The sequence below is a fragment of the Haemaphysalis longicornis genome, unplaced genomic scaffold (assembly GCF_048455015.1).
Source record: "Haemaphysalis longicornis isolate Haplotype H1 unplaced genomic scaffold, Haemaphysalis longicornis Haplotype H1 scaffold_8, whole genome shotgun sequence".
NCBI lineage: Eukaryota > Metazoa > Arthropoda > Arachnida > Ixodida > Ixodidae > Haemaphysalis > Haemaphysalis longicornis.
In genome coordinates, this window is record NW_027526445.1 from 80609427 (window position 1) to 80622794 (window position 13368).

General features: G+C 47.0%; 1 long non-coding RNA gene across 1 annotated transcript; it reads left to right on the forward strand.

The window, feature by feature from the left end:
• The first annotated feature begins 757 nt into the window (after positions 1–757).
• Positions 758–12780, forward strand: LOC144149056 (uncharacterized). The gene is made up of 3 exons (XR_013318152.1): positions 758–797; positions 3690–3763; positions 12626–12780. It is a non-coding gene; the product is annotated as an uncharacterized LOC144149056 (long non-coding RNA).
• The last annotated feature ends 588 nt before the right edge of the window (positions 12781–13368 follow it).

Consider the following 13368-nt stretch of genomic DNA (forward strand, 5'->3'; position numbering starts at 1 on the left):
GCGGGCGAAACTAAACACAAGCGACAACAATCACTGAGGACGAAAGTAACTGTATAAACTTCTCGCTAAAAACTTGTTCTGCGCGGTAGCTCAGTGGTTAAAAGCTCGACTATCACCTAGAGCGCCTGTTGTTCGAATCCCCGCAATGCAATTCTTTTTTTTTTTTGCACTGAGTGTTTTATTATGTCTACCCCCTTCTTTTACAACAGCAAGCACTTGCCATCCCCTACCTGATCCCAGAGTGGAAAAGTTCTCTCCCTCAGAAAACTACCATGAACTAATTAAACAAAGAAAGTCAACTTTTTTATTTCTATCAGCGCAAATTTCTCAGGGTAATATCATGCGTATTTACTTATGCATCTAAAAATCTCAAATGTGATATTTAAAGTTATTATATCTGTTAAAAACAGAAGGATTATTACCAATATTAGCGTACAAACATGACTATCGTTAAAAAGAGAGCTGTTATTACTGCAGTCTGGCAACTACCTCTCACTTTGTCTATGTTTGTTTGTATGTGAGCTGCCTGGTGCTGGGGCTCGTTTTGTTCAGTTTTATAGTCAGATTTCTCGTTTATGTTAAGTCATCTTTATAGAATTTTCACAAGGTTATGTCTGCTCTTCCGACACACGCGCGTGTTCGACACGCGGGGCCGGGTAGAACGCAGGTGTTACTATCATCGCCGTCTGCTTCCCGCGTCAGTGATGGATAACGTTGCATACGAACCAAGTGTGCTGTTCGCAAGCTGAAAACTGCATAAAGAAGGATTTTGCGTTGGAAACGTCGTTTGTAGTACGGTAAGTACTACGCGTTTTTTGCAATGAGTACTTGTTTGGAAGTTATGTTTGTTATTTGTGGATCAGAGTTCACTAGACCCTGACCCGCCGCCGTGGCTCACTAGCTAAAGCGTTGCGCTGCTGAGCACGAGGTAGCGGGTTCGATTCTGGTCGCGGCGGCCGCTTTTCTGATGGAGGTGAAAAGCAAAAAACGCCCGTGTGTACGAGATTTCGGCGCACGTTAATGATCCCCAGGTGGTCAAAATTAATCCGGAGCTCTCCACACGGCGCGCCTCATCGCCTGCGTTGCGTCGGCGCGTGAAACCCTACCATCACAGTTCACTAGACAACCACCTCATTTGCTCTGAAGGCTTAGGTGAGCCTGCTTGATTTACGGGTTCAGTTACCGCGACAGTCAGCATCAAATCATGCTGAAGCTGGACCTTAACTACGGTAATGGCGCTGTAGTACAGGTCTACACTTTATTTGACATCACGCGATGCTTTTTAACACCGGGGCATGTGTGTGTAGCCTGTCTATCCAGGATTGACCGCGGCTGTGGATCGAAGTCTAAATTTAGCGTGGGCTGCGCAACGCCGTGGCCACTACACCCGGGTGGACAGCCACGTTAGATTAAAAAAATAACTTGGGCAGGAGGTGCCCAAGAAATATTTGCGAAAAAGCTACACTTGATTCCGTAGGAAGTAGCTTGCGGGGAGTGTGGGGTTTGTTTTTAGAGGCACCTGTATCGTTGTAAACTAGTGCAGAAAGTTAAGCGAGTTTGCCAGGTACCATTATCTGAAAACGGCGGGCCACACAGAAACTAACAAGGAATACTGTAGGCGCTCACTCAACTCAAGATTTATTGTTAATTATTCATCGAACTAAAGATGACAAGGAATGCAATGGAGGAGCCTCTACCAGCACACCCCAGCCCCTAACGAAGGCTAGTGATACCGACGGATGGACTGCGTGTGTCAGGTGGGCTCGTGCACTATTGGGTGAATAAGGCCCACCTAGTCAAGGCTGACAGCTATGAAGTGCTCAAATTTTGGCTGTGTAAAGAAAAAATAATACTAACTGATGCCCAAGCACTTCCTGCTGTGACACGCTGGCTTCACGCAACAGTGCACGAGTTCAGCGCAGCTGTTTCTCTCCAATTGCAGTGTGCTTCTTGGTGGGTCGTTCATAACGCGCTACCCAGCACGGATCCTTCAATGCGGCAGTGTGCGTAGCTGGAGCCAACGGTTTGACAGATATGTGAGCACGAAGGAACCGCTTATGTGTCAAGCAATCGTCAAGTGCTGCATCGAAGTTGCTCACCACAGGATTTCGTGGAATGCAAAATTTTTTCAGCAGTTCCGCATATTCGAAAAGACACTTAACCCTTTCACTGCCATGGTTTTCTTATACCTGGTCAATTATGAGAAATTTTACAGTAATGCAGTATGATTCTTTGCAAAACGTGAACAATCTATTCAAGGTTGCACTCAACTAGTTACCGAATAATTACCTGTTAATTAGGATGTCAATATATTTGGAAAACTCTTTAGTGTAATGTTTGAAATAATGCACCACACTAAGCGGCAGCTGGCAGCTGACACACAGATAGCAAGGCTCCCTTTGGTGTTTTGGTCGTACCTGACTAGCCATAGCCAGCGCGGCCATGCCAGTGAGATAAGACAAATATCCGTGCTACACGAGCGTTTCGAAGGCCTCTGAGTCAAATGTCATTTGACTCAAATGACACCTTTGAGCTGCTACACAAAGTTTTTCAGTCATTTGGTTAAAATGGCATTTGAGTCAAAGGAGCACAACAACTACATTTGAGAGTCTCAAAGGCCTTTGAAACACGAACAGTCGTACCCTCGGGCTCAGTTTCTGCAAGCCCTAATAACAAAACCAATTATTTATGAGTAAAACTTGGGTGTTTGAAGTGCGAGATCTTCACAATTTTTCACTTGTTTTCGTTCATTGTCACCCGCTCTACCATTACGAGGTAACTTAGTACTCTCAATACCAGAAGTGCGAAAAAAGACAAAAACTGGCTGCATTGTGCATGCTTCGTGCGTGCTTGTAGATTGCTATAAATTTAATCACGAATAATTGCTTTTTTGCCCATTTTAACTCTAAAATTCAATTTTCGCCAACGAGACTTGGCAACAGTGGCGACACCAAAACATGGCAGGCAAACGCGGAAACTTTCAACTGCCTTTGAGAATGGTCGTGTAGATCGACAGAACTCCTTCCAGTTCAAATGACATTTGAAATTTCGAAGGTCATTCGACTGAAATGTCCTTCAAAACGCTCGTGTAGTACAGGTATAACCCGGGTGAAGAAACATCCGATGCAGTTGTTGTCTGAACTTTACCTGACACGGTTTAAGCATTTCTGTGGCATATCAATGGATGGCACGACACACCCACAATATTTTTTAAACGAGTTGTCTAGAAGTGGCAGGGAGTTAGGTAAAGAGGCAACGCAGGTACACGGGTGTACGTGTGTGTTTGCCCTAATTATCTTGGGAGTGGCAGTGAAAGGGTTAGTAGGGTGCCCGTGGCTAGTTATTGCCAGCGTGTGAATAGAGTGTTTACTAACCACTTGTGCTAGCTCAATCATTAGTATACAAAACCGCATCTTTTAGCTCAAGTTAAAATCACCTCATGGTATCAATAAATCCATAGCACTCTGCAGTACATCTTACTGCCCATGTTTATAGCTTCTGTGCACTAGCCCCAAATTTGACTTCAAAACCACAGCACTTTGCCTTGACTGCAGAGTATTACATCACATGAACGCTGAGAAGACTGTCATGCTGCATCGTCTGAGATGGCGCATGCCTTTTGTAAAGCTTATGCAGTGCATATTTGCGTACTTTCACATCTCCATGCCTGTCTTTTTCCTCGGTTTCAGTGATCACCCTGCGAAATAACCTCGACTGCTGCAATGTGCCACATCAAAACACACCATGTTGGGCTTGTAACCAGGTGCGTGCAATTGAGGACCGTTGAATACATGTTAAAGTGCATCAAAACAGATAACTGAGTGCGTTGGTTTAAATTCATGTTCACTGGCACAAAAAGACAGATTAAAAGACGGAGGTAAACACAAACAGGCCGCCAATCACGACTGGGATTTACTTTAAAAAGAACAAACATATGTACACATTCTCGGCGCATGTCAGGGGTGGATCCAGGGGACTTGGGGGGGGGTAGGCACAACCAAATGCCGTGATTCGTTCTTTGATCTCCGTTTATGCAAGCAAGGGGTAGTGCCAAACTTTGCCGTGTATTTATAGTCATCACAATGGGCGGCCAGGTGTGAAAGGCTGTCTTTGTTATTCATGGCACGCTCGTGTTCCTTTTGTCTTACATTCACACATCTTCCCATTTGTCCTACATAGCTCACTCGACCAACAATACAATACACCCTTGGCTGAGACTGATGGCGCGTTTGAGGGGTGATGGTTATCAAAAATGCGCACTCACGCTAGCCTGCCAAAAAATAGCCAGATAGGTGAAAGCAGGTGCATGAACATCCAGCTTGCATCAGGAAAAAGAAAAGAATTGGGAATACGTGTTGATTCCGAATGCACACAAGCTGAAGAATGTGGCGACAAGATATGGGTAAGTGTGGTGTTTAAGGCACCAAAGAAGTTGAGAGGCATATTGCAGCCATCAAAAAGAAAGCTCAAACAATGGGCGCAACAGGAAGCGAAGGCGGTGGCATAAAACCTCAGTCCCAGCATATTAGATAGGCCATGGGGTGGTTTATGATATTGGATCATCGGTTCAGTGTGCTATCTAAAACAAATGGGAAGATGCATCAATGTAAGACCAAAGGAACACGAACAGACTAGTGGCGTGCACCTCATTTTCTAGCAGCACCACTTTCTTCATCTGCATCATCCCACGATCATCGTAAGTGGGGCTTGCCCGGGCTGCGTGGGCAGTCCTACGCGCCACAGAACACATCGAACGTCGACTCAGCATCTGGGCGGCCCCTTGTGCTGGCCGGGCCTACGCGACCTAAATAAATGTGGGAAGCCGCATCCGCTTCACGCCTGCTTCTTACAAAGTGGTGACCCGGACTTTCCGCGCCTGTGACCCGGCCAGCGGCACACCGACATGGCGACATGGGGAAACCCGCCCATACCGTAGTTCGAGCCGCGCAACCTCCGAGGTTGGTTTATCAAGCTTGAGGCACGTTCTCGCGGAACCACGTCACAATACAGCCGTTCAAGCACTCCATCCTTTGGGAGACGCTTCCGCTCAAGCTCCGCTGCGTCCTCGCCCTACCACCGCCCAGCAAAACCCCCTACGACGACCTTCGCGCTGCCGCGTTCGCGCACTACGGCCTCACGAACGAGCTCTTTCGGCCTGCAGGAGATGAGGTACCGGCACGGTCCGCTCACGCTTCGCCGCCGCCTGCAGCACACGAGGTACCCGCACGGCTCGCGCATACTACGCCGCCACACACGGTACCCTCCGTGCAACCCAGCACAGCGATGTTCGCTCCCACCGACGCCGACATCTTTGTCTCCGTCTCCAGCGTGGCAGCTGCACCATTACTGATGGGACCGGCCGACGACGACACAGTGGACGCTAACCAACCACAGCCTGCCTTGTGTGCTCTGACCACATCCCGAGAAGGCACCCCTCTGTCGACGAGCGGCAGCCGACGTCATTGAAGACGCACACTGGCCGCAACCGCCCGCCATTCTACCTCCTTCCATGGCAAGGACAGTATTAGCAAATTTTGCTTCTCCTCGAGCGACGTTGAGACAGAGGCATTCCCAACAGCGCGTTTACAGAAGTCGGGACTATCGCAAGGGCGTCCTGCCAGGCAAGACACATCGTCTGCGCCTACTCGATGCTGCGAAAGTCCTGATTCGCGCACGCTGATAACGTCATCCCGTGCCAGTTCCTCGGGTCCTGACACTCGGATCAAGGACGATGTCATCGGTACACCTGCAGTCCCTGCGTCCATGGCGGCCCTCAGCACACCTAGGTGCATAGAGAACACCGCAGTCTTGGCTGAATCGACTGCACTATGGTGTGAAGCAAGTACCAGTTTTTGCCATGCCCAGCTTCCTCAGTAACTCAACACATGTGCAGAAGACACCCTTTTGGACGGCTCGAGATTTCAATTGACAAACAACCCGGTGCTCCAGCTTCGGCGCCACAGGCTTCGTAGGCAGCGGTGCAAGCACTGCTTTCGTGGCTACTTTTCCACGTCGGCACTCCGACGACGTCCAACAGCGATCAGTAAGCGCCGACCTCGTCACTATGCACAGCGCACACGATCATCATCTGCGTCATCCCACGAGCATCATCAGCGGGGCTTGCCCGGGCTGCGTGAGCAGTGCCACGCACCACAGGACATATCGAACGTCGACTCAGCAGCTGGGCGGCCCCTCGTGCTGGCCGGGCCTACGCGACCTAAATAAATGTGGGAAGCCGCATCCGCTTCACGCCTGCTTCCTACAAGACAATCACGAACAAAGGCAACGTCTTACAGTTGGCAACCTATTTTGATGAGTGTAAATGCACCGCAAAATTTGGCGCTACCACTTGCTTGCAAACATAAAGATCAAAGAACCGGGGAAATACTCGAAATGCACAATCAGAAAACAAGGCAACAAATGCGCCGTCCAGCCGTCTATAGCACTCTCACAGCAAGACGTAGTGTATTTAGGTAAGGACGTGATGCAATTCATAGTATCAATGTGTGACATGCACCAAGAGTGTGTATATATGTTTCTTCTTTTCAAAATAAATTGTAGTTGTGAGTGGCACCCTGTTTGTGCTTACATCCGTCTTTTTTCTGTCTTTTTTGTGCTTAGTGAACATGGTTGTTTAAAGGAGGGCTGCATTTTGTGATGTCATGAATGCAGATTGGACGAGACTTCTTTAAGGACTCGTGGTGTTCCAACATTGCTTAAATGAGTGCTAATAGGATGCTTACTTCAAAAATGCCACTGTAGGTGTTAATGTACCACATGCAGCTGTATGCCATGTGCTCGTCGTGAGAAACCAGCTTCCTCACAATGACATGCACATTTAGTGAAAAGTGTGAACAGACCTCTCACATAAATCGTTTTCTATGTATATGTAGCCTGACTTGAATGAGAACCCCTTTTCCAAATCGCATACCTTCATTGTGCTATACATCTCTCCACAAATATACAAGCTCTTGTTGCCTGCACTGCTGAACGGTGTATACACTGGGCTTTTACCATGAAATGGCACTACCTGCATGGCGGCTGCAACGCCATGAGTGCGGTTGCACTCTGCCGCACGGGCAGCACATTGCCCAATGTGAAATGTAATTTCTGGCGGGGTGTTGGCAAGAACTTTCGTGTGGACGGTGTGTTTTCTGCGTGATCCGTGGGTTCACGAATTCTCTGTCGTAAGGAGTAGCCAGCATTGTTCTGGCTTAGAAATTTCGGACTGCACTGTTCACGCCTCCTACAACTGCAGATGGTAAGCAGGCCGCACAACAAAAACAAGCGTGCCATTTTTTTTCCTCCTGTTTTCTTCCTGAATGTTAGGGCGGTGGTTGAGAACTTTGCACACCGAATGCAACCGTCAAATGGTTGGACAGACACAGCGGCGCAGATAACGCACCTGTTTCGTGCTATTTCGGTATCATTACCATGTGCTTCTTTCCTTATTTCTTGTCTTGCTTCAAACCGTAGCTCGAGTAAGGCAAATTTCTCTGTCCATGGCTGCAACGATATTTTATGTGATGACGGCGTGTAAGGTGAGCCACCCAGGCATACTCCAAGCATATTGAATAGGGAAGATGGTGAGGTGCTGTGGCGACAGTGTTCTGGTGCTTCGCACGCATGAACGTCCTCCAATAAAGCTGGGTTTTCATGCACAGGGTCTGGATGGGCACAATTGCGAGGTAACTACATGATAAAATTAGTTGCAGCAGTGACGACAGATTTGATGAATGAATTTCAAGTGTTTTCTTTTCGGTGTAGACGAAGCGGAAGTTATAAGCCGAACAAGATCATGGGACACGCTTTGACTACTTCAAAAACAGCACAGATACAAGTAAAAAATAAAGAGCGCTCTAGTTTATCACTCCATACATCTTCGTCTCTGCGCTGTTTTTGAAGTATTCAAGCTGTGCACCCAGCGTCAAGCTGTAGTGTGTTACCTCTAAACACCCTTGGTCATTAGAAAAGAGGCAAATGCGACAAAAGGGTTAGATGCCCACAATTACCTGAGAAGGGGCATTGCACGCATTTAGGCGCGTTCACCTCAAAACACTTGCAGTAGCCTATGTTAAGGCTGCGTGCCCAGTTAGGTTCGTCTCACCCATGAAGTACACCGGCTACCTTAATTTATAAACATTTTAGCACTATGTAATGTTTCAACCATGTGACGAGGCGCGAGGTGAAAGCTTAGACACCCATCATCCTGGGAATCAGCTGAAATAAAACGGGTGCAACAGATTTGGGCCTAAATAACTTCTTTGCAAATTCGTCGAATGAAATCAGACCGTCTTCAACCACCCCCCTAGTGTTCACTTCAAAACAGAAAAAAAAAATTAAAAAGAAACGGCTTGTTTGTTTTTGTTGTGCGGCCTGCTTAGCGTCTGCTGTTGTTGAAAGCGTGAACAGCGCAGCCTGGAATTTCTAAGTGTGAACAATGCTGGGTACTCTTAAGACAAGGCATTTGCAAGCCCACGGGTTAGCAGAAAAAAACACGGTCCACACGAACGTTATTGCCAATACCATGCTCCAAACCACATTTCCTGTCGGGAAAAGCGCTGCCCATGCTACAGAGTCCAACCACACTTATGGCGTCGGCACCGCCATGCAGGTAGCGCCGTTGCATGGTGGAAAGTCCAGTGCATACACCCTTCAGCAGTGCAAGCAACAAGAGCTTGTATGTTTGTGAAGAGATGTTTAGCGCAGTCAAGGTACGTGGTTTGGAAAACGGCTTTTTATTCAAGTGAGGCTACGTAACATAGAAAATGATTTATGTGAGCGGTCTGATTACACTCTTCACTAAATGTGCATGTCATTGTAAGTGAGGAATCTGGTTTCTCATGGCGAGCACATGGCATATGGCTGTATGTGGTACATTAACACTTACGGTGCCATTTTTTTAAGTAAACAGCTAATTAGCTCTCATTTAAGCATAGCGCTCATTTATCTTTAAAACGAAGAAATATGCCTGTGATATGCTTCAAACTCAATGCAGGTGATGTACTGCATTTTGCCTCTGCTGTGGCGTTGGAATCATGGACCTTCTGTCTTTTTTTTCCACCTGCTGGCGCATTCAGGAGTGCTGGTAAAAGTTTTTCTAGGTAAGAAGTAAGCCTTCCCACTCAATCGGAATTCTGAAATAACTTTTCGGTCAGATTGGAGAAAAAGCTACATGGCGACGGCCTTTGAATTGTGTGTTGGGTCATGACCAAAACGGTCATTCTGCCCATCCATGTGCTTGAAGTGTTGTCAAAAGGGAAGACAGTTTTGCCGTCGGGGATGAGCTCTCAGGCTTGCTGCGACAATTCTAAGAGTTTGTTTAACACGGCCCGGTGTACTTTGTTGGCGGTGCCCTAGTGGATAGGGTCATTGGCCAACATTGAGATCAGGATGTTTTGTGTCCTCTTTGGTGGCCGCCAGAAGTTCTGCAGCTGGACACCCCTCTTTACTGTGGAAAAACACATCTTCATGTGCACCACACATTAAAATTGGTCTTATCAATGTAGTTGCACTACATTGCCCTCATTCTGCAGTGATCTGCGTACTCATGGCACAACAATGCAATCCTAGTTCGCTTGTTCCAAAGGGGCTGGGGAAAGTGCTCCAACTAACTCATTATTCCGGTAGCAAGGATAATTTCAGCAGTTTGTCTCAACTCGTCTTGGCGTAGCCAACTTTAGCGAATAGCTGTGGCATTCTAGCAAGTGCTCAATGCTGGAGCACTTGCAAGGCGTGGCATGGCTTTGCTGAGACCAGATTGAATCTGAGAAAGAGTGAAAGACGGGTAATTGTCAGCAATTTCAGCCACCGCTTGCACGACAGTCTCGTGGAAAGTTTTTGCTTAACCACCACGCGTTTTGTCAGTGTGGCGGTCTGTTGCTGCAATAAATAGCCATTTTGACGTTAATGCTGAGCACATCACTGAGATATTTTAAGTCGCCATCGCACCAATACACGTCAACGATTCGGGCTGGATCGGCATTTGAAATGGAATTGTGCTTCTTCTCTTCACCAGGAGCTTTCTTGGTGTTCCATGAAAACGTGGCGTTTTTTATCCATTCTGTGAAAAATATCTTACGTGTAGAGCTTAACAAACAGTCACTACCTGCGAAGACCAGGAGAGCGTCTGTCAGTGTCTCGCGTCTAAATCGCCTGCTCACGTAACAATACACAGGGAAGTTCGTTTGGTAAAACACAATTCTTAAATGCCTTTGTTTTTGAATTTTGAATCAATGTTGTTTTCAGTGTTAGCTGTTTTTTTCTAATACTGGCCAAGAAAAACTGTCGGAACGTCAAGGCAAAGCTCCTTGAGTAGGAAGAGTCGCTGCACAATAAGGGTACGATAGTGTCTGCAGCGATTCTTCCTACTCAAGGTGCTTTGCCTTGAATTGGAGGCTTGTTTCTCAACCACTATTACAAAACAGCCCACACTGCGTAAAAATGGTCATTCAGAACTAAATAACAAAGGCATTTAAGAATTGTGTTTTACCAAAGGAACTTCCCTGAGTAATGTTACACGAGCAGATGATTTAGATGGCAGGCACCTACTGAAAGCTCTTCTGGTTGCCGCATGTTAGTGAATGTCTGTAATCTCTACGCATAGGATGTTTTATGGAAAATGGATTAAAAAAATTATTTTCGTGGAACACTGAAAAAGCTCCTGGTGGAGAGATCTACAACTCCGTTTCAAATTTCGACCCTGCCCGAATCCTTCACGTGTATTGGCGCGGTGGCGGCTTGAAGCTTTTCCCGAGATGCTTGGCATAAATGTCAAGACGGCTACATTTTTTGCAGCAACGAACCGCAGCACCGCCAAAAAGCGTTGTTGTTGAACAGATTTTCGATGAGGCTGTCATGCAAGTGCTGACTGAAATTGTTGACAACCACCCATATTTCACGCTTTCTCGGATGCGGTCTGCATTCAGCACTGGATTGACAGCCGTGGCAGTTCGCTGAAGTTGGTCACAGTGAAGCGCCGTGAGTATGCAGAATCGTTGCTGAAGGTGGGCACGATGGTGTAATGGGACTACATTAATGAGACCAATTTTAATGTGTGGTGCACATTAAGTTTTGTTTTTCCCGAGCGAAGAGGGGTGCTCCAGCTCTAATACTTGTGACGGACACCGAAGAGAAAACAAACATCCTGCTCTTAATATTGGCCAGCAGCGTTATTCACTGGAGTATCGCCAATAAGGCACACTGGGCCATCTTCGATGAATTTCTTGAAGAATCATTGCAGCGAGCCCGAGAACATGACCCCAATGGCAAAGCCGTCTTCACCTTTGACAATGCTCCAGCTTATTGACGGGCTGAAGAGGCGACTTTAACCATGACCCAAGACAGAATTCAAAGACTGCCGCTGTATAGCCTTTTCTTGCATCCGACCGAAGTTTTTTCAAACTTAAAATTGAATGTGAAGGCTTACCTAGATGAACCTTGACAATCACTCGTAAATGGTTCAGCAGGTGGGAGAAAATGCTGGTCCATGCTTGTGAATGCCACGGAAGGGGCAAAATGCAGCATATCAGCTACATTGAGTGTGCTGCGTATGGGAGGCATGATTTTTCGGTTGCTTGCGCTGCATTGAACATGTAGAATATGCAAGCACCTTCACTGTGTCACTTAAAATGACACTGGTTGCAATCATGAAATGGCGCAGGACTGTTTGCTTATTCCTTGTTTGCCTAAATTAGGCTTGTTCAACACAACTTTTAAAAATCCTGCTGTAATTTGGAACTCCCAGTTAGTGAGAAATTTCACCTAAGCAAGTCACAGTCATGAACACGTGATTCTACAAGACAATTATGAGTTGGTAAACTAAACTTTTTAATTTCGTCTTTGGAATGCTACCTGTGCTGTAGCAGGTGCTTTCTTTAGTAATATAAACGTTACATTGTACGTAACAGCCATGGGGTGTCATTCAAAGAGCTAAATAAATGGCAATATGTGAGTGTGGTGATGCGTCTATCTTGTAGCTGCAGTGAAACTCTTTATACTTGGGTACAAGCTAAGAACAACGATAGCTCGTGTGATGTATCACTCTGCCGAAGTGACAGATCCAGATGTCAACCTGCGCTCTGGAAAGGCAATTGGCTCATGCACGGCATCGTCTGCTTTGGCTGGGTGAGCTCCTGCAGCCCATTTTATGGCGATGAGCTCATGCTAGCACAGTTTCTAGTCTGGGCGGGAGCTTGCTAATACAGACTGTTGGCTGATGGGTATCAAAGGATTGTTGGTCAAGCGACATCATTGGCCAACAAACATGTTGGCAAACAAACAATGGCCACATTGGCCAAAAGACATCATTGGAGATCATTGGCCAACAGCCTGTTGGCCAGTGGACATTAGGGTTAATGGGCCTTGCCATTTTTGAGGTCTTCAGCTGCACGCAATGCTGAACAAATACCCTCGCAACATTCTATGTTAACAGTGAACCAGGGCACATAGCTTTCCATAATTGCATGCTTTGCACACCAGCTTCAGGCATTGCGCCATTTTTCTAAAACATTTTTTGTGGTGCTACCTACAGGCATAAATATGAAGTTACCACTTGAATTTTTTTACCTGCAGTATTTCTGAAAAGCTACATCTCATTGTTGCCTTGTTATGTTTTTCTTTTTAGGTGCCAATGGGAACTTGAGGACAAAGGAAGACAAGGGACGTTCCTGGAGCAAGGTACATCGCAAACAGCAACAGCTCTACGCGGTTTATGGGCTCCTGTTTTGGGATCCTGCATAGTCGTGAAGACAGCCTTCAAGCAAGGGATCTTCGAATACGTCTGCTGCGTTGTATATAATAAAAATGAAGCCTGTATGCATGTTTAATACAGGTCCATGTCAACGCGCGAGAGTTGGCAACATAGAGATGTCCTCTGTAAAGATATGAAGAGGCAATAAAAGGGAATGTAAATTTCCGAAATATCCTGCTGTAGCTAATTCAGCGCCAGCGCGCGCGAATTTCAGCGCCAGCACGCGCGATTTTCAGCGCCAGCACGCGCGATTTTCAGCGCCAGCACACGCGAATTTCAGTGCCAGCACAAGCGTTTTCGAGCGGGCAGCGCACGCGTTTTCGAGCGCAAAGCGCCGCTGGAAAATGCGCGCGCTGGTCCGGAAATCAGGCGCGCGCTGAGCGCTGCCCGCCAGCGCGCTGCCTTTTCGGATAGGGGAGGAGCTTGATGAACGACGTCAGTGAAGCCATGTCGTGGTGGGCACTCTTTCTCTCAGGTGTCAAATACTTGTGGTTAGGGAAGGAGGAGGCTGCGAGTCAGTCACCGCTTTCCCATGTCGTAGCACTGCAGGACGGGTGAGGAAGTCTTGGCAGGCCCAGGCAGCACAGTACCGTTCGGCCTAACTCAAGCCGGTGTAC